Consider the following 21972-nt stretch of genomic DNA (forward strand, 5'->3'; position numbering starts at 1 on the left):
GTGTGGCCATTGTATGCCAGGGCCCTAACTATACATAGAGATGTCATTCCATGAAAAAATTCCCACCATACAACTGTCATGTCAGCTCCACCGCGCTCCTCTGCAGCCGTCAAGACTGGAATGTCACTGGAATTCCTTCTCACTTCTCTTCAGCCAAAATTTTCATAGAAGAAATAGATGTCTATCTGCCGTTTCCTTATTCTTTTTCAGGAAAACATAGGGTTGTTGACTTCCTCTCTCCTCCCTTCCTTCCTTCTTTCCGAAGGTACTCATCTGAAAAAGGAGAAGAGAAGCAAATGATTGTTCCTGTTCTCTTTCTTAAGCCACTGTTATGCACTGTCCTCACTAAACTCTCCACCAAATCTCACTGACAGGGAGCGCGAAAGGACAAGACATTGATAAAAGGGTGCTAAGAGCATCAGAGAGAAGACAGCCCTCCCTCCTCAGGGATCAGTAAGTAGATTTCCTGCTTACACACTAAGGACATGAAGTTGATGAGTGATAAAATAGAACTAGATGAGTAATACAATTATAGAAATGTCAGAAAGGACTGACGGCCACACGTGGGGTTCCTTGGTATCTATCTTGGAATTTGCAGTGGCCTGCACCTGGGAATCTGGATCTAATAAAATGGCTGTCTGGTGACAAATGACTAAATATATGTAATTTAATTAATCAAACTATCTATTTATCATTCTATCTCTATCTATCTATCTATCTATCTATCTATCTATCTATCTATCCATCTATCTATCTATCTAATAGCGGCAGCTTTCCAAATTTCCAGGTGAAAAAAGAGGGGTTACTTTATTTATCCATGTCCGACAGCAACAATTCAGTTAGACAGTGATCATTTCAGTTCATAAACGTGTGATTGTGAGATGTTGCTTAATAAAGCAACTGCGCTGTTTTTCGCCTAGAAATTTGGAGTGCTGCCGCTACTATCTATCTATCTATCTATTATCTATCTATTAATCACATGTACTTAATGTGTTTTTATTTGCACAATAATTTAGCAATTAACTATCAACAATCTACATTGTTCCTACCTACAGTGCCGATGTCAGCTCTCTGTGTGTTAAAATTCAGTATATATATATATATATATATATATATATATATATATATATATATATATATATATATTCAGTTACACATTGTCTGTTTATGGTCCCATTATGATTTCAATTGTCCATTTTATTATTTTTCTATTGCTGTAAATATTCAGTTATTTATTGAATATATTTCTAACTATCTATAGCAAAATATATCTCTTTAAAGCGTATGAGACTTAATATATTCACATATATATCACATATATCTCCACTATGTCATTAAATCTCAAACCAGTATTAATAATTGTATTGAGCTACGTTATTATATTATCTATTTATCCATCTTGATAAAGGTTCCTTATAACCATAACTTTGCCACACCAAATGTGCTAATTAAAGTCCATATTCCTTTTACAACAGCTGTGGAGTGATGCCTTCTTTTATTGTGTTATATGTCTTTTACAACTGAATAATTGTTTGGGAGACCTTGCACCCACCATCATTTTTGTCATTGTGCTGCTCCATTATTCTTTCTTTCTATCCATCCATCTATCCATGATATCATAATGGTTTTACTTGTCTGTGTCAGTATTCCCCTGCCAGTGAGTTAGAAATCACATTTTCTCTTTGCGTCCCTGCAGGTGCCTGCTCAGATGTTTAAGCTCCAAATACCATTGTCCATTTATGCATTAGTGTTAGCAGGGAGGTGACAGCATCATTACAATTTAAGGCTATGTGCACACGCTGTGGATTTTTCTGCGGATCCGCAGCGGATTGGCCGCTCCAGATTCGCAGCAGTTTTCCATGAGTTTACAGTACCATGTAAGCCTATGGAAAAAAAAATCTGCAGTGCACATCCTGCGGGAAAAAATGCACGGAAACGTAGCGTTGTTTATTCCGCAGCATGTCAATTCTTTGTGCAGATTCCGCAGTGGTTTACTCCTGCTCCATAATAGGAATCCGCAGGTGTAAAACCGCATGTGAAATCTGCACAAAAAACACCAAAAAACAGGGTAAATCCACGGTAATTCCGCAGGAAATCCGCAGTGCGGATTACCTTTGGATTTACAAAAATCAGTCTGGAAAAATCTGCAGAGTAATCCGCAGCGTGTGCACATAGCCTTATAGTAGAAGAATGGTGGCTCAGTGGTTAGTACTGCATGGTGGCTTAGTGGTTAGCACTGTATGGTGGCTCAGTGGTTAGCACTGTATGGTGGCTCAGTGGTTAGCACTGTATGGTGGCTTAGTGGTTAGCACTGTATGGTGGCTCAGTTGTTAGCACTGTTGTTTTGCAACGCTGGAGTCCTGGGTAAAAATCCCTCCAAAGATAACATCTGCAAGGAGTACGTATGTTTGTGTGAGTTTGCTCCTGTTACCGTCCACACTCCAAAGACATAAAGATGGGGAAGTTTTGAGCCCTAATGTGAGGACAGTGATGATGATGTCTGGAAATTGATGCAGAATATGGCGGCGCTTTATAAGTCAGTATAGTAAATAAATTACTACACACCACAGTAAGAGTCAGATCATATTTTTATCTGTTTATGTATAAAAACGGGAATAGCAGCACTCCAATTAAACAAAAAGGATGGCGTTTATTCGCCCAACATGGTAACGTTTCAGTTCATGTGTGAACCTTTCTTAAGCAAAGTATAAGTGCATATCATCAGATGTATATACAGGTGCTTCTCACAGAATTAGAATATCATCAAAAAGTTAATTTATTTCAGTTCTTCAATACAGAAAGTGAAACTCATACATTATAAAGAGTCATTACAAACAGAGTGATCTATTTCAAGTGTTTATTTCTGTTAATGTTGATGATTATGGTTTACAGCCAATGAAAACCCAGAAGTCATTATCTCAGTAAATTAGAATACTTTATAACAACAGCTTGAAAAATGATTTTAAAATCCAAAATGTTGGCCTACTGAAATGTATGTTCAGTAAATGCACCCAATACTTGGTCGGAACTCCTTTTGCATCAATTACTGCATTAATGCTGCATGGTATGGAGGTGATCAGCCTGTGGCACTGCTGAGGTGTTATGGAAGCTCAGGTTGCTTTGATAGCAGCCTTCAGCTCGTCTGCATTGTTGGGTCTGGTGCCTCTCGACAATACCCCATAGATTCTCTATTGGGTTAAGGTCAGGCGAGTTTGCTGGCCAATCAAGTGTGAGCAGGTTGCAAGATGCAGTAACAGGTCGGAGGCAGAGCAAGGGTTAACGTGGGGTTTACTTTAACAGATATACTCCTTGCAGGGAGAAATTAGGGAATAAGCATAAACGAACAAGGGGTTTGGAACTCAGGGTAAAACAGGTGTAAAGGTTAAGGTAGCAAGTTCAAGAATAGCTAACTTATCAGTCTAACAACATCAGAACGCGGTTTCTGAGATGTGATCGTCAGCGCCAAGGCCTTGGCGCATAAGGGGTCCGGTGTAGTCCTGAAGTAGATGACGTCCTGGATTCTGGCGGCAGCGGTGATTCATCGTTGTCCGGCCAGCAATCGGCAGGTCTAGAAACGATGAGCAGGAAAGAACACGGTCCTTTGCCTTGTCAGAGTCCAGAGACAATAATCGGTCGAAAGCAGGTGTAACGGGAAACCACTCACAGTGGGTGACCTGGCTTCTCCGTCAGGTGTCTATATCCTGACTGTGGGATTTGTCACTCACGGTCAGCGATGTCAGCTGGGACCGGATGCGTCTTTGTCTGGTCATGGCTCTCAGACCTGTTTGGCTGTGGTCTGCTCTGTCTGGATGCTCTACAGTAGGAGCCCTGACACTGCCCTCCTGCGCGCTGTGTGTTCCAGCTCTGACTGACTGATTTCACGCGTGCTGCAGCTCTTTTATCATAGCCACGCCCCCTACTCCCGAGTGCAAAGGTCAGTCCGGGGCCTTGTGCTTTTCCCCGTGCAACCTGGGTGACAGCCCCAACAGTTACAAATCCGTCACGGAATAGGTATGACTGATCCGGGTCTTCTCATTACACAAGCACAGTGATACTGTTGTTTTCAAACCAGATATTGGTACTTTTGGCAGGTGCCAAGTCCTGCTGGAGAATTACATTTCCATCTCCCAAAAGCTTATCAACAGAGGGAAGCGTGCAGTGCTCTAAAATTTCCTGGTAGACGGCTGCGCTGACTTTGGTCTTGATAAAACACAGTGGACCTACACCACCAGAAGACATGGCTCCTCAAACCATCACTGATTGTGGAAACTTCACACGAGACCTCCAGCAGCTTGGATTGTGGCCTCTCCGCTCTTCCTCCAGACTCTGGGACCTTGATTTCCAACTTAAATGAAAAATGTACTTTCATCTGAAAACAACACCTTGGACCACTGAGCAGTAGTCCAGTTCTTTTTCTCCTTGGCCCAGGGAAGACTTTTCTGGCTTCTGGGGTTGTCTATGGGTCATGACTGGCTTGACACAAGGAATGTGACACTTGTAGCCCATGTCCTGGATAGTCTGTGTGTGGTGGCTCTTGAAGCAATGACTCCAGCAGCAGTCCACTCCTTGTGAATCTCCCGCAAATTGTTGAATGGCCTTTTCTTAACAATCCTTTCTATGCTGCGGTTATCCCCGTTGCTTGTGCACCTTTTTCTACCACACTTTTTCCTTCCACTCAACTTTCCATTAATATGCTTGGATACAGCACTCTGTGAACAGCCAGCTTCTTTAGCAATGACCTTTTGTGGCTTACCCTCCTTGTGAAGTGTGTTTTTGACTGCCTTATGGACATCTGTCAAGTCAGTAGTCTTTCCCATGATTGTGGAGCCTACTGAAACAGACTAAGGGACCTTTTTAAATGCTTAGGAAGCCTTTGCAGGTGTTTTTGTTAATTATTCTAATTTACTGAGATAATGACTTTTGGGTTTTCATTGGCTGTAAGCCATAATCATCAACATTAATGAGTTTCACTTTTTGTATTAAGGACCTGAAATAAATTAGGTAACTTTTTGATGATATTCTAATTTTGTGAGAAACAGCTGTAGGTTCACCAATTACATGAATGATCATCAACAATATGCCAAAATGCAAAGATATAAAGTGATTTGTGTGTTAGATATAATTTCATATTTGAACAAATAGTATTCCCTTATCACTGTGTTATAGTCTGATGAGCATACCATATTCAACAGTTGTCAAAGTGCTTGGAAACATAATTACTCAATATAGTACAAGTGTATAACTAATCACAATCCAGACTCCCCCTATCAGTAATGCGTGTTACATTCAAATATCACCAGCCTCTAACAAACTTTATTACCCATGTCCGTCTATCTGTCTATCTATTCTGTATGTGATGGCCCTCATACACATTAGATAAAAGTCAGCCAAGCCGAGCGTTCCTGATCACTGGGTTGACAGGTATCTAAAGTGTATAGGGTCTTAAATCTCAATAATTGGATAGTAATTTATATTTTATTTATTTTGTATAATCTATCACCAATGTTTCTCTCTATCTCTCTCTCTCTCTCTCTCTATGTATATATATCTATATATATAACTGTCTAAGGGGTACTTCCGTCTTTCTGTCCTCAACTTCCGTCATGGAAATCCCGCGTTGCTGATTGGTCTCGCCAGCTGCCTGTCATGGCTGCCGCGACCAATCAGCGACGGCCACAGTCCGATTAGTCCCTCTCTACTCCCCTGCAGTCAGTGCCTGGCGCCCGCTCCATACTCCCCTCCAGTCACCGCTCACACAGGGTTAATGCCAGTGGTAACGGACCGCGTTATGCCGCGGGTAACGCACTCCGTTATCGCTGCTATTAACCCTGTGTGTCCCCAACTTTTTACTATTGATGCTGCCTATGCAGCATCAATAGTAAAAAGATCTAATGTTAAAAATAATAAAAAAACAAAAAACCTGCTATTCTCACCTTCCGTCGAGGCGCGCGGCTGCTGCCAGCTTCCGTTCCCAGAGATGCATTGCGAAATTACCCAGAAGACTTAGCGGTCTCGCGAGACCGCTACGTCATCTGGGTAATTTCGCAATGCATCCTGAGAACGGAAGTTCCAGTGCTTCGCTGGATCCCGGCGGGTGAGTATATAACTATTTTTTATTTTAATTATTTTTTTTAACAGGGATATGGCGTCCACACTGCTGTATACTACGTAGGCTGTGTTATATACCGCGTGGCTGCTACAGTGCCTACAAGTAGTATTCAACCCCCTGCAGATTTAGCAGGTTTAATAAGATGCAAATAAGTTAGAGCCTTCAAACTTCAAACAAGAGCAGGATTTATTAACAGATGCATAAATCTTACAAACCAAAAAGTTTTGTTGCTCAGTTAAATTTTTATAAATTTTAAACATAAAAGTGTGGGTCAATTATTATTCAACCCCTAGGTTTAATATTTTGTGGAATAACCTTTGTTTGCAATTACAGCTAATAATCGTCTTTTATAAGACCTGATCAGGCCGGCACAGGTCTCTGGAGTGATCTTGGCCCACTCCTCCATGCAGATCTTCTCCAAGTTATCTAGGTTCTTTGGGTGTCTATGTGGACTTTAATCTTGAGCTCCTTCCACAAGTTTTCAATTGGGTTAAGGTCAGGAGACTGACTAGGCCACTGCAACACCTTGATTTTTTGCCTCTTGAACCAGGCCTTGGTTTTCTTGGCTGTGTGCTTTGGGTCGTTGTCTTGTTGGAAGATGAAATGACGACCCATCTTAAGATCCTTGATGGAGGAGCGGAGGTTCTTGGCCCAAATCTCCAGGTAGGCCGTGCTATCCATCTTCCCATGGATGCGGACCAGATGGCCAGGCCCCTTGGCTGAGAAACAGCCCCACAGCATGATGCTGCCACCACCATGCTTGACTGTAGGGATGGTATTCTTGGGGTCTTATGCAGTGCCATCCAGTCTCCAAACGTCACGTGTGTGGTTGGCACCAAAGATCTCGATCTTGGTCTCATCAGACCAGAGAACCTTGAACCAGTCAGTCTCAGAGTCCTCCAAGTGATCATGAGCAAACTGTAGACGAGCCTTGACATGACGCTTTGAAAGTAAAGGTACCTTACGGGCTCGTCTGGAACGGAGACCATTGCGGTGGAGTACGTTACTTATGGTATTGACTGAAACCAATGTCCCCGCTGCCATGAGATCTTCCCGGAGCTCCTTCCTTGTTGTCCTTGGGTTAGCCTTGACTCTTCGGACAAGCCTGGCCTCGGCACGGGAGGAAACTTTCAAAGGCTGTCCAGGCCGTGGAAGGCTAACAGTAGTTCCATAAGCCTTCCACTTCCGGATGATGCTCCCAACAGTGGAGACAGGTAGGCCCAACTCCTTGGAAAGGGTTTTGTACCCCTTGCCAGCCTTGTGACCCTCCACGATCTTGTCTCTGATGGCCTTGGAATGCTCCTTTGTCTTCCCCATGTTGACCATGTATGAGTGCTGTTCACAAGTTTGGGGAGGGTCTTAAATAGTCAGAAAAGGCTGGAAAAAGAGATAATTAATCCAAACATGTGAAGCTCATTGTTCTTTGTGCCTGAACTACTTCTTAATACTTTAGGGGAACCAAACAGAATTCTGGTGGGTTGAGGGGTTGAATAATAAATGACCCTCTGAAAAAACTTTTCCCAATTTAAAAAAAAAATAAACAAAGAAATAACATTCTATTTTGCTGCAGTGCATTTCACACTTCCAGGCTGCTCTACAGTCCAAATGTCACAATGCCAAGTTAATTCCAAATGTGTAAACCTGCTAAATCTGCAGGGGGTTGAATACTACTTGTAGGCACTGTATATACTACGTGGCCAGTGTTATATACTATGTGGGCTGTGTTTTGTACTGCGTGGGCTGTGCTATATATTACGTGGGCAGTGTTATATACTGCGTGGCCTGTGTTATATACTACGTGGCCAGTTTTACATACTGCGTGGCTGCTATATACTGCGTGGGCTGTGTTATATAGTATGTGGGCTGTGTTATATACTGTTTGGGCTGTGTTATATACTGCGTGGCCACTGTTATATATTGCGTGGCCTGTATTAACGCAACGGGTACTCTACAATATGTATGCATATAGCAGCCACATAGTATATAGCACAGGCCACGTACAGTTTGTCTGCTATATACTACATGGCTCCTATATACTACATGGCCTGTGCTATATACTATGTGGCTGCTATATACATACATACATATATATTCTAGAATACCCGATGCGTTAGAATCGGGCCACCATCTAGTACAGATATAAATGTATATGTATGTAAATGCAGAAACTGGATGAGCTCTCCCTTGTAGGGATCCACCATAACATAGGTTTTGGAGATCCAGCAAGCTCCTTGGCCTGGGCAAATAAATCCAACATAATTTTAAAAAATCCGGCGTTTCCGGTAAAATCTTGGCAGCTTTTTATTAAAATCATGCCACAAACAGTACAGTATTCTAGTGCTGACGTGTTTCGACTTTAGCAGCCTTAATCGTAACCACAATTAATAGTACGATTAACGCATCACACTAGAACACTGTCCTGTTTGTGACCTGATTCTAATGAAAATGTAATAAAGCTGCCAAGATTTTACCGGAGACGCCAGCATTTGTACACATATATAAATATATATGTAATTTTGTTTACATTTATCGTTTTTCTTATTGCTATAACATAAGCTTGGAAGTATTTCATTTTTATTCTTCCATACAATACTTATCTGATCTCATATTTTCTTATGGGATCAGTTTTGCTTTTAGTGACATTAGTTTTGTCTGCAACATTTCTCTAATGAAGCAAAACTTTTTCATCAGATAATTGTCTGCCACTCCCCGCCATACTTTTCCAGTAATTTTGGCATTAATGTTTTTGAAAGAAAGGATGCACAAATTTAGCTGGAGAATTGATTAAGAATTTGTTTGGGCACTCAGCGATAGGGGCTAAGTTGGCACAATGGGGTGATGTGATACTGGGACTATAAGCCCACGCTACTCAATATAAACCAAAATAATTTATTACAGCGCAGTTGTGCAGGTGTACTGTGTAAAAATGTGCATCATTTATATCCCACATGTTCTGTTCTAAGTTTACCACACTGTGATCAGTTCGCCTATATGTAGCTGAATTACTCGCTTGCTTTGAGCGCTGACCACTGGGCGGCGCTCACAGCAAGCTGGCAGTAACAACCATAGAGGCCTCCAGGAGACCTTTGGTTGTCATGCCAACTCACTGGTGACCCGCGATCATGTGGGCGGTGGGCAGATTTCCGGCAAGATTGCCGGAATCGCATGTTAAATGCTGCTGTCAGCGTTTTACAATGGCATTTAATGTGTTAATAGCGGTGGGTGGATCGCGATTCCACCCATGGCTGTTCCAGGCACATGTCAGCTGTTCAAAACAGCTGACATGTGCCGGGAAAGATGTGGGCTCATCGCCGAAGCCCACATCAAAAGGAGGGAGTCCGACTTGGGTGTACTATTATGCCCAGCATCAGAAAGGGGCTAATGTTTGCAGTTTGTATGGTGAAATCTGGTGACGGATCTGCTTTAAATGGCCATTCTAATATTCATTCCGTCTGCAGCCAGCAGTAATTAATCCAGTTATAGATGGTTCTCCATTGTCTCTGAACAATGCTGTATAAGAATCATAGTTGTTGAAGCAGGTGCCGCTTGTGGAGGGAACTCTGATCCTGAGCCCCTTCACACGTGACAGTCCCTTCTCGGGACGTGATTACAATGTTCTTTTGCGGGAAGGGGTCATCACATGCTAAGCTCCCGCCACACGCAGCAGGTGCCGGCTATGTTTCTATCAGTCGCGGCTAGCTGGCCGTGGCTGTTAGTCATTTAAATATCGCTGTCAATTTCTGACTATGGCATTTAAATGGAACGCACACTGCTGCCTGATGAGTTATTATGATAGCTGTGCCCTGCTGTAGACCCCATCGCTGTTATTTCAGTTGTCCTGTGAAGGTCAGTAGGCTGAGCTTCCTAGGAGACACATTTTCATTATGACCTGCAATACTGTGGTATTGCAGTTTATAGTAAAAGCAGTCAGACAACTGCAGGTTAAATAAAAAATAAAAAAAATAATAAAAAAACTTTTTAAAAAAATATATAAAAACAAGTATTTTTCCCTCCTCATTTAAGCATGCCATCATACATCCATTACTTAAAAAACCCTCCCTCGACCAAAATTGTGCTGCTAATTATAGACCTGTCTCTAATCTTCCCTTCATCTCTAAACTCCTCGAACGCCTGGTCCACTCCCGTCTTACCCGCTATCTCTCAAATAACTCTCTTCTCGACCGTCTTCAATCTGGCTTCCCCTCTTTACACTCTACTGAAACTGCCCTCACTAAAGTCTCTAATGACCTATTAACAGCTAAATCTAATGGTCACTACTCCATGCTAATTCGCTTGGATCTCTCTGCAGCATTCGATACTGTGGATCATCAGCTCCTCCTCGCTATGCTCCGCTCCATCGGCCTCAAGGACACCGTTCTCTCTTGGTTCTCCTCCTATCTCTCTGACCGATCCTTCACTGTATGTTTTGCTGGTTCCTCCTCCTCTCACCTTCCCCTTACTGTTGGGGTTCCTCAAGGATCAGTCCTAGGTCCCCTCCTCTTTTCTTTGTATACTGCCCCTATTGGTCAAACAATCAGTAGATTTGGTTTCCAGTACCAGCTCTATGCTGACGACACCCAATTATACACCTCTTCCCCTGTTATCACGCCGACCTTTTTAGAAAACACCAGTGATTGTCTTACCGCTGTCTCTAACATCATGTCCTCCCTCTATCTGAAACTGAACCTGTCAAAAACTGAACTCCTCGTGTTCTCTCCCTCTACTAACCTACCTTTGCCTGACATTGCCATCTCCGTGTGCGGTTCCACCATTACTCCAAAGCAACATGCCCGCTGTCTTGGGGTCATCCTTGATTCCGAGCTTTCATTCACCCCCCACATCCGATCACTGGCTCTCTCTTCTTATCTGCGTCTCAAAAACATTTCTAGAATTCGCCCTTTTCTTACTTTTGACTCTGCAAAAACTCTTACTGTCTCACTTATTCATTCTCGTCTGGACTATTGTAACTTTCTACTAATCGGCCTCCCTCTTACCAAACTCTCCCCGCTCCAATCTGTCCTGAATGCTGCTGCCAGGATCATATTCCTCACCAACCGTTACACCGATGCCTCTACCCTGTGCCAGTCATTACACTGGCTACCCATCCACTCCAGAATCCAGTACAAAACTACATCCCTCATCCACAAAGCACTTCATAGCTCAGCACCACCCTACATCTCCTCTCTGGTCTCAGTCTACCACCCTACCCGTGCCCTCCGCTCCGCTAATGACCTCAGGTTAGCATCCTCAATAATCAGAACCTCCCACTCCCGTCTCCAAAACTTTACACGTGCTGCGCCGATTCTTTGGAATGCACTACCTAGGTTAATACGATTAATCCCCAATCCCCACAGTTTTAAGCGCGCCCTAAAAACTCATTTGTTCAGACTGGCCTACCGCCTCAATGCATTAACCTAACTATCCCTGTGTGGCCTATTAAAAAAAAACAACATAATCAGGTTCCTCGCATCATGTTCTAATACACTTTATGCAGTTAATAGCCCTCTGTGTCTGTACTGCTACATACTTAGGAAGTTAACTGGTTCATGCAGCTTTACATGAACACCCGAGCCTTACACTATGGCTGGTCCAAATAACTAAAGCAATTGTTACCATCCACCTCTCGTGTCTCCCCTTTTCCTCATAGTTTGTAAGCTTGTGAGCAGGGCCCTCATTCCTCCTGGTATCTGTTTTGAACTGTGATTTCTGTTATGCTGTAATGTCTATTGTCTGTACAAGTCCCCTCTATAAGTTGTAAAGCGCTGCGGAATATGTTGGCGCTATATAAATAAAAATTATTATTATTATTAAGTATATAAATGTTCAAATCACCCACTTTTTTCCTTTTAAAAATAAAGGAAATAAATACACATACGGTATGTGGTATTGTCGCATTCATAAAAACCCAATCTATAAAAAAATGAAATAAATTAACTCGATTGGTAAACAACGTAATGAGAAAATAAAAATGGCAGAAAAGCGTTTTTTTTGGTCAGCTCACAGCCCTAAGAAAATGTAATCATAAGTATTGTACGCACACAACATTCGCACCAATAAAAACATCAGCTTACTGCACAAAAAATGTTGAAATATAATAAAAACTATGAAGCTGTGATATTTCTACATCATTATACTTCTGCCTCTGCCCTAATTTTGTCTGATCTTGGACAATCCATAAAGGTAGGGTTACAAAATCACTTGCTCAGAGGCGTAGCTAGGGTTTTGATTTTTGGGGGGTGAGGGTGGAGAAACTTCTGAGTGGGCTCCTAATCGGGTAACCCTGATTACAAATATGGTGGCGTACCCTAATAGAGTGGATGTAGGAGAACCTCAGCTGATAATACAACCGTTACTAAGAAAATCTCTATACAAAGACCAACACTGATATTACCGCCATATGTAGATACCAGTCCTGCAGTACATATAAGATATTACAGTAGAGTTATAGATGGTGAGTTTTTTTCTGATGGAATCGTTCACTTTTCACATCTTTTCCATCTGGCCCAGACCAACATAGCAATTTCTTCCAGCCAGGACTCAGCTGAAAAGATTACAACAAAGTCACAAATTCCTTATCCTACTGATATCCCAATGCTGAGCCGCTGCTACCGTACATGTCCCTATTACTGCAACTGCTGGGTGGTGCTGTGTGGTACTGTGTGCTCTTTAGATGGTAAAACAAACCTCTAGAACAGTGATGGGCAACCTTTTGAGCTTGGTGTGTCAAAATTCGCCAAAAAACCGAGCATAACTTGGGTGGTGTGTCACCTTGATAAAAAACCATAATTTTGCGACATGTATAGTTTAAATAACAAATATGTATAATTAGAATTAACTTACCTGCTTAGTGACTTCTTTGTTCATCTGTCAGTTGGTTTCTTTTGTTGGTCTTGCTATTATTTAACTTGTGTGGGGTGCCGTGAACTAAGATAAGTGAGGGGGAGGGGGAATTCTTCCAGTGATGGCGAACCTGTGGCACTCCAGCTGTTGCAAAACTACAATTCCCATCATGTCTTCACAGCCAAAGCCTTTGCTTTGAATGGCCAGCCATGATGGGAATTGTAGTTTTGCAACAGCTGGACTGCCACAGGTTCGCCATCACTGATGCCTCCCTCTCACTTATCTCAGTAATGGCCAATGACACCCCACAGTTCACTGGATGATGGTTGCTGTAGTAGTCACAGGGCCTCCAGACAGCAATCACAGGGCCTCCAGACAGCAATCACAGGGCCTCCAGAAAGCAATCACAGGGCCTCCAGACAGCAATCACAGGGCCTCCAGACAGCAATCACAGGGCCTCCAGACAGCAATCACAGGGCCTCCAGACAGCAATCACAGGGCCTCCAGACAGCAATCACAGGGCCTGCAGACAGCAATCACAGGGCCTGCAGACAGCAATCACAGGGCCTGCAGACAGCAATCACAGGGCCTCCAGACAGCAATCACAGGGCCTGCAGACAGCAATCACAGGGCCTGCAGACAGCAATCACAGGGCCTCCAGACAGCAATCACAGGGCCTGCAGACAGCAATCACAGGGCCTCCAGACAACAATCACAGGGCCTCCAGACAGCGATCTCCTCAGGCCTCAGAAGTGCAGCCTGGGACTTCTGGCTGGCGCAGCAGGGAGCAGGGAGCAGCGCAATGCCGCCCAAACAACACAGATCCGACGCAGAGGCCTGGGACTTCCGGGAGCTGCGCCTGGCCTACCGGAAGTCCCAGGCCTAGACGCTCTGCACCGGAGCTCTGTTGTTTGGACCCACAGACCTCCTGCATGGCATCCGATCCAATAAAAAATCGGATCGGATGCCATTGTTTAGCATTCCGATACCGCAAGTATCGGGTATCGGCCGATATTTGCTGTATCGGAATTCCGATACCGAGATCCGATACTTTTGTGGTATCGGGTATCGGTATCGAAACAACATTAATGTGTAAAATAAAGAATTAAAATAAAAAATATAGCTATACTCACCTCTCCGACGCAGCCTTGACCTCACCGAGGGAACCGGCAGCGTTGTTTGCTTGTTGTTTGAGGTCAAGGCTGCGTCGGAGAGGTGAGTATAGCTATATTTTTTATTTTAATTCTTTATTTTACACATTAATATGGTTCCCAGGGCCTGAAGGAGAGTTTCCTCTCCTTCAGACCCTGGGAAAGAAGCAATTTCTATGGGGCCGCGGCCGGCGGCCGGCGTGTCACTGAAAATGACTACGCGTGTCAGCACTGACACGCGTGTCATAGGTTCGCCATCACTGCTCTAGAATATAGTAATGCCGGGTGCAATTAGGCTAGAATACAGTGCCCACATTTTGGTCCCTAGAAAGTAATAATACCCTGTGTGCCCCTTTAACAGTCACAATAACCTGAGTTCATTTATAACAATAAGTGCCCACTTTACACTTAATAATGTCCAGAGTCTCCCCCTGTACAGCTCCCCTCTACACAGTACGATGCTCTCCTATTCACAGTACAATGACCCCCACACTATATACGGTGGGGCAAAAAAGTATTTAGTCAGTCAGCAATAGTGCAAGTTCCACCACTTAAAAAGATGAGAGGCGTCTGTAATTTACATCAGGTAGACCTCAACTATGGGAGACAAACTGAGAAAAAAAAATCCAGAAAATCACATTGTCTGTTTTTTTATCATTTTATTTGCATATTCTGGTGGAAAATAAGTATTTGGTCAGAAACAAAATTTCATCTCAATAATAGTAATATATCCTTTGTTGGCAATGACAGAGGTCAAACGTTTTCTGTAAGTCTTCACAAGGTTGCCACACACTGTTGTTGGTATGTGTCATGAATCCCAATGGCTAGGGATAGCACAGGACAAGCAAAGTACAAATATATTACGGACGAGCTCTAGGGTGATGGAACCTGGGCTGACCGCTGCCCTACGCCTGACAAACGCAACTAGAGATAGCCAGGGAGCGTGCCTACGTTGGTTCTAGACGCCACGCACCAGCCTAAGAGCTAACTAGCACTGCAGAGAAAATAAAGACCTCACTTGCCTCCAGCGGAATGAACCCCAAAAGATATAGTTGCCCCCCACATGTATTGACGGTGAAATGAGAGGAAGGCACACACATAGAGATGATATATATAGTTTTAGCAAATTGAGGCCCGCTGTAAACTAGAAAGCAGAACGATACAAAAGGGGACTGAGCGGTCAGCAAAAAACCCTAATCAAAAAAACCATCCTGAGATTACAAGAACCCATGTGCCAACTCATGGCACATGGGGAGAACCTCAGTCCACTAGAGCTACCAGCTAGCATAGAGACATAATAAGCAAGCTGGACAAAAAACCAAACAACTGAAAATCAGCACTTAGCTTATCCTGAAAGATCTGGGAGCAGGTAGGCAGGAACCAAACAGAGCACATCTGAATACATTGATAGCCGGCAAGGGAAATGACAGAAAGGCCAGGTAAAATAGGAAACACCCAGCCACTGATGGACAGGTGGAAACCAAAGGCCGCAACCCACCAAAGTCACCCAGTACCAGCAGTAACCACCAGAGGGAGCCCACAAACAGAATCCACAACAGTACCCCCCCCTTGAGGAGGGGTCACCGAACCCTCACGAGAACCCCCAGGGCGATCAGGGTGAGCTCTATGGAAGGCGCGGACCAAATCAGTCGCATGAACATCGGAGGCGACCACCCAGGAATTATCCTCCTGACCATAAACCTTCCACTTAACCAAATACTGGAGTTTGCGTCTGGAAACACGAGAATCCAAGATCTTCTCAACAACATACTCCAATTCTCCCTCCACCAGCACCGGAGCAGGAGGCTCAACCGAAGGAACAACGGGCACCTCATACCTCCGCAACAACGACCGATGGAACACATTATGAATAGCAAACGATGCTGGGAGATCCAAACGAAAAGATACAGGGTTAAGAATCTCCGAGATCCTATAAGGACCGATGAACCGAGGCTTGAACTTAGTAGAAGAGACCTTCATAGGGACAAAACGAGAAGACAACCACACCAAATCCCCAACAAGAAGTCGGGGACCCACGCGGCGACGGCGATTAGCAAACTGCTGAGTCTTCTCCTGAGATAACTTCAAATTGTCCACCACCTGATTCCAAATCTGATGTAGCCTGTCCACCACCACGTCCACTCCAGGACAATCCGAAGGCTCCACCTGACCAGAGGAAAAACGAGGATGAAACCCCGAATTACAAAAAAAAGGAGAGACCAACGTGGCCGAACTAGCCCGATTATTAAGAGCAAATTCGGCCAGTGGCAAAAAAGCAACCCAGTCATCTTGATCAGCAGAAACAAAACACCTCAAATAAGTTTCCAAGGTCTGATTAGTTCGCTCCGTCTGGCCATTCGTCTGAGGATGGAATGCAGACGAGAAAGACAAATCAATGCCCATCTTGGCACAAAACGTCCGCCAAAATCTAGACACAAACTGGGATCCCCTGTCAGAAACGATATTCTCCGGAATCCCATGCAAACGAACCATGTTCTGAAAAAATAAAGGGACCAACTCAGAGGAGGAAGGCAACTTAGGCAAGGGCACCAAATGAACCATCTTAGAAAAGCGGTCACACACAACCCAGATAACGGACATTTTCTGTGAAACCGGGAGATCAGAAATAAAATCCATGGAAATGTGCGTCCAAGGCCTCTTCGGGATGGGCAAGGATAACAACAACCCACTGGCCCGAGAACAGCAAGGCTTAGCTCGAGCACACACTTCACAAGACTGCACAAAGGTACGCACATCCCTAGACAAGGAAGGCCACCAAAAAGACCTGGCCACCAAGTCTCTAGTACCAAATATTCCAGGATGACCAGCCAACACAGAAAAATGGACCTCGGAGATGACTCTACTGGTCCAATCATCCGGAACAAATAGTCTTTCTGGTGGACAACGATCCGGTTTATCCACCTGAAACTCCTGCAATGCACGTCGCAAGTCTGGGGATACGGCGGACAATATTACCCCATCCCTAAGGATACCAGTAGGCCCAGAGTCTCCAGGAGAGTCAGGCACAAAACTCCTGGAAAGAGCATCTGCCTTCACATTCTTTGAACCTGGCAGGTATGAAACCACGAAATTGAAACGAGAAAAAAACAACGACCAACGAGCCTGTCTAGGATTCAAACGCCTGGCAGACTCAAGGTAAATGAGATTCTTGTGATCAGTCAAGACCACCACACGATGTTTAGCACCCTCAAGCCAATGACGCCACTCCTCAAATGCCCACTTCATGGCCAAAAGCTCCCAATTACCCACATCATAATTGCGCTCGGCGGGCGAGAATTTTCTAGAGAAGAATGCACATGGCTTCATCACCGAGCCATTAGAACTTCTCTGTGACAAAACCGCCCCCGCTCCAATCTCGGAAGCATCAACCTCAACCTGAAAAGGAAGTGAAACATCTGGTTGACACAACACAGGAGCAGAAGAAAACCGGCGCTTAAGTTCCTGAAAGGCCTCCACGGCCGCAGGAGACCAATCAGCAACATCAGCACCCTTTTTAGTCAAATCAGTCAAAGGTTTAACAATACTGGAAAAATTAGCAATGAACCGACGATAAAAATTAGCAAACCCCAAGAACTTCTGAAGGCTCTTAACAGATGTAGGTTGTGTCCAGTCACAAATCGCCTGAACCTTGACGGGATCCATCTCAATAGTAGAAGGAGAAAAAATGTACCCCAAAAAAGAAATCTTCTGGACTCCGAAGAGACATTTGAGCCCTTCACAAACAGAGAATTGGCCCGCAGAACCTGAAACACCTTCCTGACCTGTAGAACATGAGACTCCCAGTCATCAGAAAACACCAAAACATCATCCAAATACACAATCATAAACTTATCCAGATATTCACGGAAAATATTGTGCATAAAGGACTGAAAGACTGACGGAGCATTGGAGAGTCCAAAAGGCATTACCAAATACTCAAAATGGCCCTCAGGCGTATTAAATGCGGTTTTCCACTCATCACCCTGTTTTATCCGCACCAGATTATACGCACCGCGAAGATCTATCTTAGTGAACCACCTAGCCCCCTTAATGCGAGCAAACAAATCAGTCAATAATGGCAATGGATACTGATACTTGACTGTAATCTTATTCAGAAGGCGATAATCTATACAAGGCCTCAAGGAACCATCTTTTTTTGCCACAAAAAAAAAACCTGCTCCCAGAGGGGACGAAGATGGACGAATATGTCCCTTTTCCAAGGACTCCTTAATATAATTCCGCATAGCAGTATGCTCTGGCAGTGACAGATTAAATAAACGACCCTTAGGGAACTTACTGCCAGGAATCAATTCTATAGCACAGTCACAATCTCTATGCGGAGGGAGCGAATTGAGCTTAGGCTCCTCAAAAACATCCCTATAGTCAGACAAAAACGCAGGGATCTCAGAAGGAGTAGATGAAGCGATAGAAATCGGAGGTGCATCATCATGAACCCCCTGACATCCCCAGCTTAACACAGACATTGTTTTCCAGTCCAGGACAGGATTATGAGTTTGTAACCATGGCAGACCAAGCACTAGTACATCATGTAAATTATAAAGTACAAGGAAGCGAATCACCTCAATATGAACGGGAGTCATGCGCATGGTCACTTGTGTCCAATACTGCGGTTTATTCATAGCCAATGGTGTAGAGTCAATTCCCTTCAGAGGAATAGGAACTTCCAGAGGTTCCAGACTAAAACCGCAGCGTTTAGCAAATGACCAATCCATAAGACTCAGGGCAGCGCCCGAATCCACATAGGCATCGACGGAAATGGAAGACAGTGAAAAAATCAGAGTCACAGACAAAATGAACTTAGGCTGCAGAGTACCAATGGCAAAAGATTTATCAACCCTTTTTGTGCGTTTAAAGCATGCTGATATAACATGAGCTGAATCACCACAATAGAAACACAATCCATTTTTCCGCCTATAATTTTGCCGTTCACTTCTGGACTGAATTCTATCACATTGCATAGTCTCAGGTGCCTGTTCAGAAGACACCGCCAACTGGTGCACGGGTTTGCGCTCCCGTAAACGCCGATCAATCTGAATGGCCATAGCCATAGACTCATTCAGACCTGTAGGCGTAGGGAACCCCACCATAATATCCTTAATGGCCTCAGAAAGACCATTTCTGAAGTTTGCAGCCAGGGCGCACTCATTCCACTGAGTAAGCACCGACCATTTCCGAAACTTCTGACAATATATCTCCGCTTCATCATGCCCCTGAGAGAGGGCTAATAAAGCCTTTTCAGCCTGAATCTCCAGGTTAGGTTCCTCATAGAGCAATCCCAATGCCAGAAAAAACGCATCCACACTGAGCAATGCAGGATCCCCTGGTGCCAATGCAAATGCCCAATTCTGAGGGTCGCCCCGCAGGAAAGATATTACAATCTTGACCTGTTGAGCAGGGTCTCCAGAGGAGCGAGATTTTAAAGAAAGGAACAATTTACAATTGTTCCTGAAATTCAGGAAGGTAGATCTATCTCCAGAAAAGAACTCTGGAATAGGAATTCTAGGTTCAGACATGGGAGTGTGAACAACAAAATCCTGTATGTTTTGAACTTTTGCCGCGAGATTACTCAGGCTGGAAGCCAAACTCTGGACATCCATGTTAAACAGCTAAGATCAGAGCCATTCAAGGGTTAAGAGGAGGTAAGAAGCAGCTAGACAGCAATTAAGGTCTAGGCAGCAAAACTCTGAAGGGAAAAAAAAAAAAAAAAAAATTCCCTTAAACACTTCTCTTTCTCCTGCTTCAGCCCAAACAATTAACACTTTGTGGACCGGCTATACTGTCATGAATCCCAATGGCTAGGGATAGCACAGGACAAGCAAAGTACAAATATATTACGGACGAGCTCTAGGGTGATGGAACCTGGGCTGACCGCTGCCCTACGCCTGACAAACGCAACTAGAGATAGCCAGGGAGCGTGCCTACGTTGGTTCTAGACGCCACGCACCAGCCTAAGAGCTAACTAGCACTGCAGAGAAAATAAAGACCTCACTTGCCTCCAGCGGAATGAACCCCAAAAGATATAGTTGCCCCCCACATGTATTGACGGTGAAATGAGAGGAAGGCACACACATAGAGATGATATATATAGTTTTAGCAAATTGAGGCCCGCTGTAAACTAGAAAGCAGAACGATACAAAAGGGGACTGAGCGGTCAGCAAAAAACCCTAATCAAAAAACCATCCTGAGATTACAAGAACCCATGTGCCAACTCATGGCACATGGGGAGAACCTCAGTCCACTAGAGCTACCAGCTAGCATAGAGACATAATAAGCAAGCTGGACAAAAAACCAAACAACTGAAAATCAGCACTTAGCTTATCCTGAAAGATCTGGGAGCAGGTAGGCAGGAACCAAACAGAGCACATCTGAATACATTGATAGCCGGCAAGGGAAATGACAGAAAGGCCAGGTAAAATAGGAAACACCCAGCCACTGATGGACAGGTGGAAACCAAAGGCTGCAACCCACCAAAGTCACCCAGTACCAGCAGTAACCACCAGAGGGAGCCCACAAACAGAATCCACAACAGGTATGTTGGCCCATTCCTCCATGCAGATCTCCTCTAGAGCAGTGATGTTTTTGGCTTTTCGCTTGGCAACACGGACTTTCAACTCCCTCCAAAGGTTTTCTATAGGGTTGAGATCTGGAGACTGGCTAGGCCACTCCAGGACCTTGAAATGCTTCCTACGAAGCCACTCCTTCGTTGCCCTGGCGGTGTGCTTTGGATCATTGTCATGTTGAAAGACCCAGCCACGTTTCATCTTCAATGCCCTTGCTGATGGAAGGAGGTTTGCACTCAAAATCTCACGATACATGGCCCCATTCATTCTTTCATGTACCCGGATCAGTCGTCCTGGCCCCTTTGCAGAGAAACAGCCCCAAAGCATGATGTTTCCACCACCATGCTTTACAGTAGGTATGGTGTTTGATGGATGCAACTCAGTATTCTTTTTCCTCCAAACACGACAAGTTGTGTTTCTACCAAACAGTTCCAGTTTGGTTTCATCAGACCATAGGACATTCTCCCAAAACTCCTCTGGATCATCCAAATGCTCTCTAGCAAACTTCAGACGGGCCCGGACATGTACTGGCTTAAGCAGTGGGACACGTCTGGCACTGCAGGATCTGAGTCCATGGTGGCGTAGTGTGTTACTTATGGTAGGCCTTGTTACATTGGTCCCAGCTCTCTGCAGTTCATTCACTAGGTCCCCCCGCGTGGTTCTGGGATTTTTGCTCACCGTTCTTGTGATCATTCTGACCCCACGGGGTGGGATTTTGCGTGGAGCCCCAGATCGAGGGAGATTATCAGTGGTCTTGAATGTCTTCCATTTTCTAATTATTGCTCCCACTGTTGATTTCTTCACTCCAAGCTGGTTGGCTATTGCAGATTCAGTCTTCCCAGCCTGGTGCAGGGCTACAATTTTGTTTCTGGTGTCCTTTGACAGCTCTTTGGTCTTCACCATAGTGGAGTTTGGAGTCAGACTGTTTGAGGGTGTGCACAGGTGTCTTTTTATACTGATAACAAGTTTAAACAGGTGCCATTACTACAGGTAATGAGTGGAGGAAAGAGGAGACTCTTAAAGAAGAAGTTACAGGTCTGTGAGAGCCAGAAATCTTGATTGTTTGTTTCTGACCAAATACTTATTTTCCACCAGAATATGCAAATAAAATGATAAAAAAACAGACAATGTGATTTTCTGGATTTTTTTTTCTCAGTTTGTCTCTCATAGTTGAGGTCTACCTATGATGTAAATTACAGACGCCTCTCATCTTTTTAAGTGGTGGAACTTGCACTATTGCTGACGGACTAAATACTTTTTTGCCCCACTGTACACAGCTCAAAAAAATAAA

The 21972-nt window shown here is 44.1% G+C and overlaps 1 protein-coding gene across 1 annotated transcript in view; it reads left to right on the forward strand.

The window, feature by feature from the left end:
* The first annotated feature begins 317 nt into the window (after nucleotides 1-317).
* ZNF366 (zinc finger protein 366) overlaps nucleotides 318-21972 on the forward strand; it is an 88737-nt gene continuing 67082 nt past the window's right edge. The window contains exon 1 of the mRNA XM_077280761.1: nucleotides 318-453. The gene's annotated coding sequence lies outside the window, so the exon portion shown is untranslated. The remainder of the gene's footprint in view (nucleotides 454-21972) is intronic.

The sequence above is a fragment of the Ranitomeya variabilis genome, chromosome 1 (assembly GCF_051348905.1).
Source record: "Ranitomeya variabilis isolate aRanVar5 chromosome 1, aRanVar5.hap1, whole genome shotgun sequence".
NCBI lineage: Eukaryota > Metazoa > Chordata > Amphibia > Anura > Dendrobatidae > Ranitomeya > Ranitomeya variabilis.